Source organism: Astyanax mexicanus, chromosome 19, assembly GCF_023375975.1.
Source record: "Astyanax mexicanus isolate ESR-SI-001 chromosome 19, AstMex3_surface, whole genome shotgun sequence".
Classification (NCBI taxonomy): Eukaryota; Metazoa; Chordata; class Actinopteri; order Characiformes; family Acestrorhamphidae; genus Astyanax; species Astyanax mexicanus.
The window spans coordinates 26,304,106-26,317,304 of NC_064426.1; the positions used below are offsets into that span (position 1 = coordinate 26,304,106).

The window sequence follows — 13,199 nt, forward strand, 5'->3', positions numbered from 1 at the left end:
TCTTCATTAAGGTCCTGCTAAAAAAAAAAAAAAAAAAAAAAAGCTTAAAAGAAAGAATGGCTGCACCTGATCAGTTAGTTCAGATAGTTCAGATAGTTATTTTACGCTGTGGATACGAATATGGATTATTGAATGCAATTCATTTATGTTACGCAGCTTCAGTTAATAGTCAGTGTCTAAGACTAGCAATCCTTCCTTAAATTGCTAACTAACTATGTTAGCTATGCTAGGCTATGCCGTTCAGATGTGAGTATTACCATCCTGTAGTCTGCTGCTAACCCCGGCTAGCACTGCTGGAGCAGCATTAGCATTACCTGCTAACCATGCTAAACATTTGGCCGTTTAGAGGTGAGTATTATCAGCCTGTAGTCTGCTGCTAACCCCTGCTAGCACTACTGAAGAATCATTAGCATTACCCGCTAACCATACTAAACAATTGAGTATTATTGGCCTGTAGCCTGCACATTTACCACATTATAACAAGCAACTGTTAGCTAATATCACCCTGGTATACCGGAACACTCAGGGTTCCTCAGTGTAGTGCTGTCGGGTGGCAGCTGGGAGACAGTAGTGGTTAGCTGCTAATGCTCCATCAGGATATTTAAGCTTACTATAAAAAAAACAGAAGCGTTTTACTCACCCAAATAAACAGTTTTTTTAGGAGAACAATCCTAATAATAATATTCAGCCCTGGTTTCACTTTCACTTTGGTTTCTGACTCATCTGAAAATGTTTAAGAATAACAGTTTTGTTTACTTTACTTAGCTTAGCTTTACAGGTCTGTAACAAATGCCGCTTATAATGTGCCTTATAATTATAGTGCGAAAAATATGGTACTATAAGGTGAGCACCACAAAGCATTTGTGCTTAGGTCGTGGGAGACCGGGGTTCGATTCCCCGACGGGGAGTCCACATCTTTGCTAAATTTCCTTCAATTTTTGCTTTTTGCTTTGTATTTTTGCAGATTGGTGAACCTAAAAATGAGTTAGTTGCAAATAGCTCTCGTGCAGCTGTTTTTATTAGGACCACTTATTTTTCCAGATTTGTTTTTGCCATCGTGTTCTGAATAAGCTAATTTTATTATTATTATTATTATTATTATTATTATTATTATTATTATTATTATTATTATTATTATTATTATTATTTTTTTTTTTAATGAAATGGTGAAATATATTCAATATGTTTTTATGTTTTGCTGTGAATAAAATCTGGGTCTATGAGATTCTGTTTTTAACTGCATTCTGTTTTTATTAAAATATATTTACATTTGAAACATTGTCCAAACTTTTCAGGAATTGGGGAATTTTCAGTATTTGCTGATCATTACTGCAGTAATAACTGGTTAAATAAAATTGGGGGTAAACACACTTGTAACTTCTTCAAATGACTTGCTATATTCCTCAAGAGAAAAAGCAAATTTAAGAAAAAATTAATGTAAAAAAACGGTAACTGTCTGATTGCAGGTAAAAAAGTTAACATTGCCAGAAAATTACCATAAAATTCACTGGGAATACAGTAGCTTGTAAAAAGTGTTTTTTTTGTTTCCACTTCCAAAGCTCTTACAATACTGTCACTACATGGTTGCTATGGTATTCCAGGTGGTTGCTGTGATGTGTTGCTAAGTGCTCGCTGTAAAGGGATAACCCAGTGTAATAAGGTGATTGCTGCAGTGTTGTTTAGTGCTTTATTGTGTCCCGGACAGTAAGATGTTGATGCTGAGATGTTACTAGTGTATGTGAACTATTGTGGTTGCACATTATGCATATTAATTTACCATAGTTCTTAATCCATAATGCAGTAACATTATAGCATCCAGTCAATTACCAGCTCCTGCTTAATTAGTCTTAAGAAGAGCTTTATATGTGCTTTGGAAAAAAGACACAATTCACAGTTCTGTTTACTGCATCATAATCTACTAATTAGCTGCCCGTTAATTATCATCTACTGTCCTGTTAAGCGCATTACAGGAGCATTAATAATTCCACGTGTACTGAAGCGTTTCGGATATGTTACATAAAGGGTAGTGAAGAAACACATGATGCATAAGAATATGTATTGATATTTAATGATTAATTATCTGTTATTTAGCATTTTTAGAAAAAAATAAACTGTTTTGGTATTTTATTGTATGATTTATTTTTTTATGCAGTTTACAAAAAAGTTCAACAATTTAACCTTCAGTACTCTAATTTTTGTATTTTGTTTTTGTAAACAAATAAAAAGCACTTGTTTCACGTTGTGTTTAGCTTGCAACTGAAGAGCTTGATTAAAAGAGGTTAAGTAAAATATTTCTTATTTATGTTTTTTAAGTGGTGAATTTGAAGTACTGTTCTGTATTTAATAAAAGCATACCTTATGGAAAATAACTTTTTTTTCTTGTGTCACAGCTACTTATTTTTTTATTTGTATTAAATTCATTTAAATAGTTTACTACAGTTTTTACTGTAAACTATGTTTTTAATCACAATTATCTTTCTCCTGGCTGATGAAAATTTAATAAAATATGAAAATAGCAATAAAATTTGTAATAGATTTCCATTTTTTATTTGAATGCCAAACTCTCTAAAATTTTAAAGTTTTATTTCTTGTTTTTTTTTTCAGAACAAAATACTATTCTTACGTCATTTATGCAGTATTTTACTGCTTTCCTAAATTACACACAGATGCAGGTAAAATACACTACACAACTATAATTTTCTGTGTTAAAACACCCAGCTATTTATATAAAGATTCATAAATAACATATTCTAAATGGGGGATTTTTAACAGTGGTTCTCTGTTTTTTGGCAGAAAAAAATATTTTGTAAAACAAAAAAAAAACATTTTCTGGCAGTAGGGTCACAAAAAATGTAAAAAAAAATATATAAAGTAATTTATCATTCTGTAGAAACTTTTCTGAAACTTTTGATGCCAGAAAATTACTTAATTGAACTTTAATTTCTCAGTTTTTGTAATTAGTCATTTGATAGTTCTTTTTAACCATGTGAACAGTTATCTTAAATGAATGTACACAATTAAATTATACAGTGAAATAACCAACTTTGAATTACCAATGTATCGATGTAAAAACAACGTATGCATTAGCAGTCATTTATAGCAGGATTTTATATCCAGCATAAACTTTAACAGGCTTCAAAATCTTCCTCTATTGTTGGTGGAATGATCTGCACTCAGAGAACAGAATGCGTCTCAGTAATCATACGCAGGCATTATTCATTATGCGTTATTATTGCATACTTAGTTTGGCAAGTTAACTTCAATGTCAAGAAATTGCAAACTGCCAGAGCGGTGCTACAATCAGGCTTTAGGTTTATGAAATAGTTCTGCCTCAGAGCAGAACAAAAACTTCAGGTTATACTTATATCAGTCGTTATGCTCGAAACTGCCAGGAGATTTTAAATTGTTAAGTAATGCCTTAAATAATTGTTCATTGACACTAGATAAGATTATTATTATTTAACATAATATATCTATTTTTCTATCTACTATAATGAATTGAGACATTAGTTAAAAATTGTTGTAATGATTAATAATGCCTTAACTAATGTCTTAATTAATATCATTATTAACGTACCCTTATTGTAAAGTGTTACTACGTTTATCTCATTTCATTTTAAATTCTATTTATTAATATCCATCTTTGTCTGGTTATTTTTAAACTTTTATATAAAAAACTCTTATACAAAAACTTTTAATGCTTTGACAAACATTGGTCGAATTGATTTGAATATTTTAAGCTGTAGCTTTATAGTACAAGAAATGCTACCAGTTTCAAATAGTGAAAATGATATGACTGAAGTGACAGTATTTATGTTAGAGGAAACCGAAGATAAATGTTCACTACTAGAAACAATGAGCCCTATTTTAGTGATCAGTGAAAATAAGTACACTGAGGATTTACCAGCTAGTGTTGTGTCTGCCGGGGTGATGTACGCAATGCAGTTCATTCCCGTAAATCACCTGGAGGTGACTCACCTGCATCAAACCCGCTGACCATCATGAGTCAGAATAATGACCAGTACATGACCTCTACACTTACGATCCCGAGATACAGGCCAACAAGTCCACTGAGAGGGTAAGAGAAGCCAGGAGAAGAATTTGAGAAAACAGAGAAAAAAACTGACCTGTAACCCCCATTCTTCATACTGTTACACCACTGACCTGTAATACTCTTTTCTGTTTCATCGCTGACCCCCCTATTCTTCATACTGTTACACCACTGACCCCAACACTCCTTTCTGTTACACCTCTGACCCTCCACTCTTCATACTGTTACACCACGGACCTGTAATACTCCTTTCTGTTACATCACTGACCCCCCTATTCTTCATACTGTTACACCACTGACTCCTAAGACACAGTATACTGTTACACCACTGACCTGTAATACTCCTTTCTGTTACATCGCTGACCCCCTATTCTTCATACTGTTACACCACTGACCTCTAAGAAACAGCATACTGTTACACCACTGACCTGTAATACTCCTTTCTGTTACATCGCTGACCCCCCTATTCTTTATACTGTTACACCACTGACCAACAACACTCCTTTCTCTTACACCACTGACTCCTCATGCTTCATACTGTTACGCCACTGACCCCTTAAGACACAGCATACTGTTACACCACTGACCTGTAACATGCAGCATTACTGTTATACCACTTACCTGTAACACGTTTTTCTGTTAGACCACTGACCCCCCATTCTTCACACTGTTACACTACTGACCTGTAACATGCAGCATTACTGTTATACCACTTATCTGTAACATGCCTTTCTTATACACCACTGACTCCCCATTCTTCAGACTGTTACACCACTGACCAATAACACTACTTTCTGTTACACACTGACCCCCCATTCTTCATACTGTTACAGCTTTGACCCTTAATACTCCTTTCTGTTACACAACTGACCCATACCACTCCTTTCTGTTGGACCACTGACTCCCCGTTCTCCATTCTGTTATACCACTGACCCGTAACACACAGTACACTGTTACACTACTGACCTATAACATGCAGCATCCTGTTACTAAACTGACCTGAAACAAACCCTTTACTTTTACACCACTGACTTAATTCTGCTACAGTCCAATTTCAACTATTACACCACTGATGTGTAACACTCCATTCTGTTACACCAAGGATCCTGTTACAGATGCATAGTGTTAAATCACTGACAAATAATAGCACCGGAACCTTGCCAGACTTATTCTGCTACACCTCTGACCAATTACACACTCCATACTGTTACCCCACTGATCTGTACCACATCATGCTGTTACTATACTGACCTGAAACTAATATTTCCAGACCCCTTGTCAGATTTGTTAAACATTTGTTCAGCTACACCACTGACCATTTACACACTGCATACTGTTACACCACTGATCTGTACCACATCATGCTGTTACTATACTGACCTGAAACTAATATTTCCCCTTGTCAGATTTGTTAAACATTTCTTCAGCTACACCACTGACCATTTACACACTGCATACTGTTACACCACTGATCTGTAAAACATTGTACTGTTACACCACTGGCCCATCACACAGTCAGTACTGTAACACTACTTATTTTTAACACCCCACTGGCTCATAGCATGTCATACTGTTACACTGCTAACCCATCACACACTCACTACTGTTACACTACTATTAAAGCTTATTAATTTGTAAAATATGCCACAATAGTGTAAATGCAGATGTATAATTATAGTTAATACTACAGTTACTATAATGCGTTCACTGATGCAGATGAAGAGAGAGTGATAAAAGAGAGAGAATGGTAGAAAGAAAAAAGCAACCCACAGACCTCAGTGACCAATTTCACTTAATGATGGTGCTCTCATCCCTCTCTTCCTCTCCCTATCTCTTACTATCTATCTCTCTCTCTCTCGCACTTTTGCATGAGAATGCGAGTGCTACTCCTACGCTACAAGTGAAAGAGGTACAATACTCCAGTGTTAAAAAAAAGAAAAAAAAAAAAAAACACCCACTGAATTTCAGAAGTAGCTCTCAACACAGCGACACAGTGTCAAGAACCCTCATAGACAGACAGACACACTCACACTCTCACACACACACTCACACTCACACTCATCCAAGCATGACTAAAGTACAGAAGCAGTGAAGAGGAATCAGAGTCGTGACTGTTTTTTGGGTTTTTTAACACAAACACACACACACACACACACACACACACACACACACACACACACACACACACACACACACAGTTCCTAGACAGCTTGTTTCTTCTCTATCTGTGTTAATGTAATGCTTTATGGACCATTTCTTAATTGAGGTCAACACATGCATGCATATTTTTACTGTCAGAAAAAAAAAACAGAAATTTCACTAAAGAAGGAAAAAAAATTACTTTCAGAGGAAAACTATTTTGTTGTAAGCCATTTCAGGTCATTGCTATTGGTCCATTCATCATTTTTAATTACTGTAATGAGCAACTAATAGATTGAACTTTTGGCAAAAACTGAAACATGACTTAAACAGAACAAAAATTCAAATTTTCATTCATTTAATCAAAACACAAAATTAAAATTAATTGATATATGTACGTATATGTCACTTTAAATGTCAGTGTTTATCTGCGTTTAAGCACACAGTGTCACTTAAACATTTTGTGTACTGAAAAAATTAAACTCGTAATACAAAACCAAATCCAAAACCATGGTACTTGATTTACAAAAATGTATTAAGAAAAAAAAAAAAGCTTTTTTTGAGCTTTTTTTGTAAATTCATACTTAACATAAAACTTACGATAAATTGCTGTTCCTTAAGAACCTTTTAAATATTTTTCTATGGATTTTTTTTGTTTAACTTAAACAAACTTTCGTCTGTTTAATTATTTTAAAAATATATAAATATTTTCTTTAATTGTCTTGACTGTGAGGGTTCAGAAGCTTAGTGTCTAAAATCTTCAGTTTAAATAGCTGAAATGTGTGGTTCTAACTTTGGTTACTGTATTTTTCATATTATAAGGCGCACTTAAAATTTCCTTTAAAATTTCCTTTTTTTCCAGTAAGGTTGTAAGAAGTAGTAAAGCCACTCTGCTAAACTGCAGAGTTATACAGGAGTTTCAGTTTAGTTCTCCAGCATCGAAACTGTAGAAGTATTAGCATTAGCAGCTAACTGTGCTGAGCGTGAGTATATTGGACTGTAGCCTACCTGTTTACTGTGTTAAAATAAGCTACATGGGTTGAGCCACTAACTTATATCACCTTGGCTTCCTGGAACAGGAACAGGGTTCCTCAGTGTAGCGCTGTCGGGCAACATTAGCCACTAACCGCGGCTAAAAACCTGAAAATCAAAGCTTACTCTAAATAAATGGAAGCTTTACTCACCCAAATAAAAGGTTTTCCGGAGAGAAATCTGTGTATATTAACATCCAACACCTGTTTGACTTCTGTCATTCTGTCATTCATACTATTCCTAGCTTGTTTCAATTAACAAATCCAATTTTTAAGGTAGTCAAAAAAACTGATGATACTGAATGCAAAACATTTTTACAAAATAGACAGAGTCTTTACTTTCACGTCATAAAAAAATCTACATGATACACTTTACTCGAGAAGTTGGCTGCATCCTTCGGGCTGTTCCAAAGTGAAAACTTTTTAAATACACCGCAAGGTCAGGCCGATGTTCTGAGTAATTTTGAGGACACAACTGATGTATCCTTCACACTTTCCCACAGTTCACTCTCGGCCACCGTGAGTGGAAAAAAAAAAACAGCACTACGAAACATTATTAAAAATGATAGACTTCATTGTAGAGTTGGTTTTTGAAATGTTTTACATTAATTTTTTTGTGAACATATAATAAAAGCCTTATTAGATAAATATGTTACCAACAGGATGCTGAGAAAGAGTCTTCATACCTTAACTACAGCCTAGACTTTGGAACGCAGCTTTTACAGATTTTTCTCTCACAGTTTTTTTTTTTTGTCAGTTTCCTTTAGTACATTCCGTCTCCTTGCTCATCTGCTCACCTGTCTGTCTATCTGTCTAAAAATCCTTTAAAGCATTCAAACAGATTTAAACAGATTAAAAAGCATTCTGTCATTAAACAGATCTAAGCTACTTTGGAGCATCTGCATCCTGAAGCGCCCTTACCTTTCGACGGCTGTCTAATTACGATGAAGAGTGGAGCTTTATGAACAGCTTAGTCTTACATGATTGCTTTAACTGCAGCTGCTCTCCAGGGCACTTCTCCTCGCTTTGAATTCAATTTCATTTAGACAATCTTCTGATTGTCCATAATGTTCAGAATGCTCAATGTGCTAATGAGCATATAAAGCAATTAGAGCTGCACAAGCTAAATCCGCAGCTCTGACGGTTAAAAAATTCACAGTTAATAGGGCTGTGAAGCAATTTAATAAGAATACAGCAGTATATTATATATTTTACACTGTTGCTAGATAAAAGCACTGCTCAGTGTTATACAGTGATGTTTTTTTATGCTTGTTTTGTTTGAACTGGGATATTATGGATATGTCCACACTGTAACATGTGAGATTTGTCCATTAGTATACACAGGGGTTGGACAATGAAACTAAAACACCTGGTTTTAGACCACAATAATTTATTGTTTCGACGGACAGTTGTGGTGGAAACAAGAGAGTTGAGGTGCACATTGAATTCTGCCAGGATTTGGGTAGTCGTGGTTTTATGTTTTTCGGATACAATCCGGGTTAGCACCTGAACATCCCTTTCAGACAGGTTCCTCTTACATCCACAGTTAATCCTGTTGGATGTGGTTTGTCCTTCTTGAAGGTATGCTGACATTACCCTGGATACCATGGCTCTTGATACATCACAAAGACTTACTGTCTTGGTCACAGACGTGCACCAACAATTTGAACTCTGGTATGTCAGCCATAATGTTGTGTGCATTGAAATATTTTGAGCAAATCTGTGCTCTTACCCTGCTAATTGAACCTTCACACTCTGCTCTTACTGGTGCAATGTACAATTAATGAAGATTGGCCACCAGGCTGCTCCAGTTTAGCCATGAAACCTCCCACACTAAAATGACAGTTGTTTCAGTTTCATTGTTCAACCCCTGTATTTTAATGGCAGTGTTGTTGATGAATTGTAATACACACTACTGGTTAAACGTTTTTGAACTGCTGCTTTTTTATGTTCTCATCTTAGTAATGAATTTATTACTGCACTACTTTTCCTGTCAGACCTCTAATTCTTCTCTTCACTGCTGGAACTGAGACTTAGTCTAATGTTGAGCTGAGCTAAAGGTTTTGTTGCCATGAGGGTCAGCCAGACCTGATGCTTCCTGTACCAGTTTACTCCAGGTTCCAAGAGTCTTTCGAAGGTGTAGGAAACGTTATTCACTGCTCTCTAGCTTCATCTGTAATTTCTCTAAAGAAAAGACCTACGGCCCTATTTTAGCGATGTCTAGAGCGTCACGCAACTGAATTCAGAGCGTGTCGTGTGTCTTTAAGAGCCAGGTGAGCTCTGACTTTGGTGCTTTCTTATCTTAACAGCGTAGCACTTTGTGCGTTACAGCCAGTGTTGGGAAGGTTACTTTTAAAATGTAATCCCTTACAGATTACTGATTACATCACTCAAAATGTAATTTGTAACGTAATCAGTTACATTACTTCAAGTGAGTAACGTAATCTGATTACTTTGGATTACTTTAAATATTGTCATTTTTTTAAGCCTGAATGAATGTAGCAACCACATATTGCATATTATTTTATTTTTCTTTCCAGTTAACAAATAGATAAACAAATAAAACAGCCTTTTCAATCACTCTATAAAAATACTTATGAAACCATTTCATCAAACAATTTTATGAAACACTTCTATAAATTGATAAAACCATTTAAAACCAAACAATGTAACAACAACTGTAAGTTATCTATTTGCAGGTTTGCCACCAGTGTTAATTTTGACAACAAATTTTGATTTAGTCTTAGTTATAGTCTTGTGACGAAAATATTATTTAGTTTTAGTCACAATTTAGTCATCTGAAATGTTTTTAGTTTTAGTCGACTTAATGTCATAAGAATATAGTCGACTAAAATGTAAAGGGTGTAAATGTAAATGATTTTTCATCAGTTTCCTTGAATTATTAACTCTACACGTATACGAAATGAAACGTTTAATAACCACTTGAGTAATATTGTTAATGTTTGAAAGTGAAATATATTTATATATGATTTAATGTATATTATTATTATTATTGTAGGTGTGTGACTATACATATGTTACATTTAAAATTTTGCTCTAGAAATCAGGTCATAAAACATCTGAATAGTTAAATTAAAGTTTAAACAGAGCTGTAGATGCAAAAACAACTTTTAAAGGATCTAGTTTTATCTCCAGCACATCTACTGGAGCTACAGTCTATAAATGAGATCAAAACACACCTTCACACACTGTCCTGTAGAGATGCTCTCAGGATGTACTGAGAGACGTCATGAGTTAAAGTGAGAAACTGATGAGAAAATGCTGTAAGGAACTTTACACAGACTTTTGGGTTCATAGATTCACTTATTTTATTGTTTTATTTTCGTTATATTATTGAGTTCTTTCTGACCTGTTCCTGCTTTAACACTAGCTATATCTTTCCCAGTGTGAGACTAAGCAGATGATCTGATCTTAATGAGTGAGTTCTGTATCAGTTCTGTGTTTTAGTGCACTGCTGAGTTAAACACCCCATCAGCTCATGAAACATCAGTATTAAAACGCGGATCTCTGCATGGAGATCTGTGTGACTCTGGTCTGCAGAAGCTGAAAGATTAGTGGTGTTTTTACCGGAGATGGAGTCTCTGTTTACACATTATCTTGTTTTCGCGACGTCAAAGGAGAAATATATCGCCTCTCCCCTCTCTCTCTTCCTGCTGAACACTGTCGAGTTAACTTCCAGTCGAGCTCCGTAACGACAGGTTAATTCCCGGGTTTGTAACTGAGCGCGCGGCGCCTCCGCTAAAGTAGCAGTGATTGGATCTCTTCCTAACTGGTCCCTACCTTTCACAGAACTAAATCAGTCTGATTGGATTTCGTCCTTGCCAAACATTTTCGTCTCGTTTTTATTCGTTGACCAAAATGTCAGTTAATTTCGTCTCGTTGTGTGTGCGGAGCCGCTGTCTGCCCTGTCATTTCCCTGTCATATCAGAGCGATTTCACACCAAAATGTTATTTGCGTTTTGTCGGTGTTGGATTGGAAGAGCAAAAATAGGAGTACCTATATTTTAAGTACCGCAATGTAACCCTTTTATTTTAGCAGAGTAACTGTAATCTGATTACCATTTACTGAAGCAGTAACTGTAACGGATTACAGTTACTCATAATTTGTAATCTGATTACGTAACGCCGTTACATGTAATCCGTTACTTCCCAACACTGGTTACAGCACATTCCTGCTGTACGTCAGGAGTTCATTTAAGTGAACAGCAATGTAATTTTTTGTTTGGGTTTTGTGCTCTGCAGCGTGTCTGTGTCCATGTCTGTAACAGGCGGAGGTGTACACGTGCAAGGCTAAGAAAGGATTAGACGGCTGACTGTTGACTGTTTTCAGGGTTTTAATCAGTCAGTGGTCCACCTGTGTTTTCTGCTGCCAAAACAGAAACACACCAGATTTTTACCAGAACACACCTCACTTTCAGACCACCACGCCCATCAGCGTAGATGTATTACTAAAGTTTGACGCTATTTTAAGGCGTAAGATAACATCGAGCATTGTGATGCACATTGTGCAGGGTGTATTTCTATTTTTATTTAATTTTTTACCCTTAAGTTCCTGGCAGTTTACTGCTATCTTTTAAACATTTTAAGCAACAGGTTATTCACTGAACCTGGAAAGCTTTAATATGAACATTAAATGGGAAAAAATTGGGGGGTGTTCTAAAACTTCTCGGTATTGTATATGTGTTTGGTCTGACCATGTAATGTGTTCACACATATATTCAAAGCTCATCTACCTAGTTCTTGTCTGCATTTCTGTATAGAAGACAGTGGTTCCTCAATAATTACTGTCTAAAAGCAGTAACAACTTATTTAAACAGCATTTCTGAAAATATCAGAAAGTGAAAAGTAAATTAATGTTTTTATAAATATAAATAATAAATACTTGCAGGATCGTTTTACGTAAGAAAACCTTAGCTATAACAAGCTTTAACCCCATCACAGCTGTGATGTGGTTGTAGACATGAGTGTAAAAAAATAAAGTATAGTAGAAATGGGCAATATAATAATGATTTATCAGATTATTTAGCTCCAGCTCTAGTTTATGGCACTAAAATACATCAACATTACATACATCACTTCTATTAGTTTCAAATCAATGTAGAACAACACTTTGCCATTAAAACACAACACATTGCCATTAAAAGTAAACAATAGTAACATGAAAATTAAAGAAAAGAAAAGGAAACCTTTCAAATCACCCAATCTGAACATTTTTCTCATACTCCAGAGTTTTTCAAACTAGTCTCAACTAGACGCAACTCTTTAGTGCTGATTTTGTACATGTTTTTGAAATATATTATATTAGAATTACATTTTTCAAAAAACCACCCGACACAACTGTATATTACAAACCCTGGTTTGTAATTTCCTCACAATTCCCTGTATTTATTTTAAAACATTTTTACTGTATTTAATGTATATGTTTCTTTAAAAAACAAACTAATATAAGTTAAAGGGCAGATATTGAAGCAGCATCTAATTACCTTCTATTGTTACAAATGTTGGTTAGTGCAACAATTTTCTGAGAACATTACATTTAGTGTTCTTAGAATGTTCAATCTGTTCAAAAAAGTTTTCTGGATGTTCTCAGAACAAGTTTTTCAATGTTCTGGTGACGTCATCTTCTGTTGACATTTTGGGAATGTTACTGTTAATGCTTTAAAAAATTATGAGTTTCTTTGATTTTATCAATTTAAAAATCTCTGGAATATAATCAAGAGGAAGATGGATGATCACAAGCCATCAAACCAAGCTGAACTGCTTGAATTTTTGCACCAGGAGTAAAGGCATAAAGTTATCCAAAAGCAATGTGTAAGACTGGTGGAGGAGAACATGCCAAGATGCATGAAAACTGTGATTAAAAACCAGGGTTATTCCACCAAATATTGATTTCTGAACTCTTTAAACGTATATTATTAATGAATATGAACTTGTTTCCTTTGCATCATTTGAGGTCT

The 13,199-nt window shown here is 35.0% G+C and overlaps 1 protein-coding gene across 2 annotated transcripts in view; it reads right to left on the reverse strand.

Annotated features, from left to right (window-relative positions):
• Positions 1-13,199, reverse strand: part of kcnh4a (potassium voltage-gated channel, subfamily H (eag-related), member 4a) — an 80,369-nt gene that overhangs the window by 66,026 nt on the left and 1,144 nt on the right. The window lies entirely within an intron of this gene.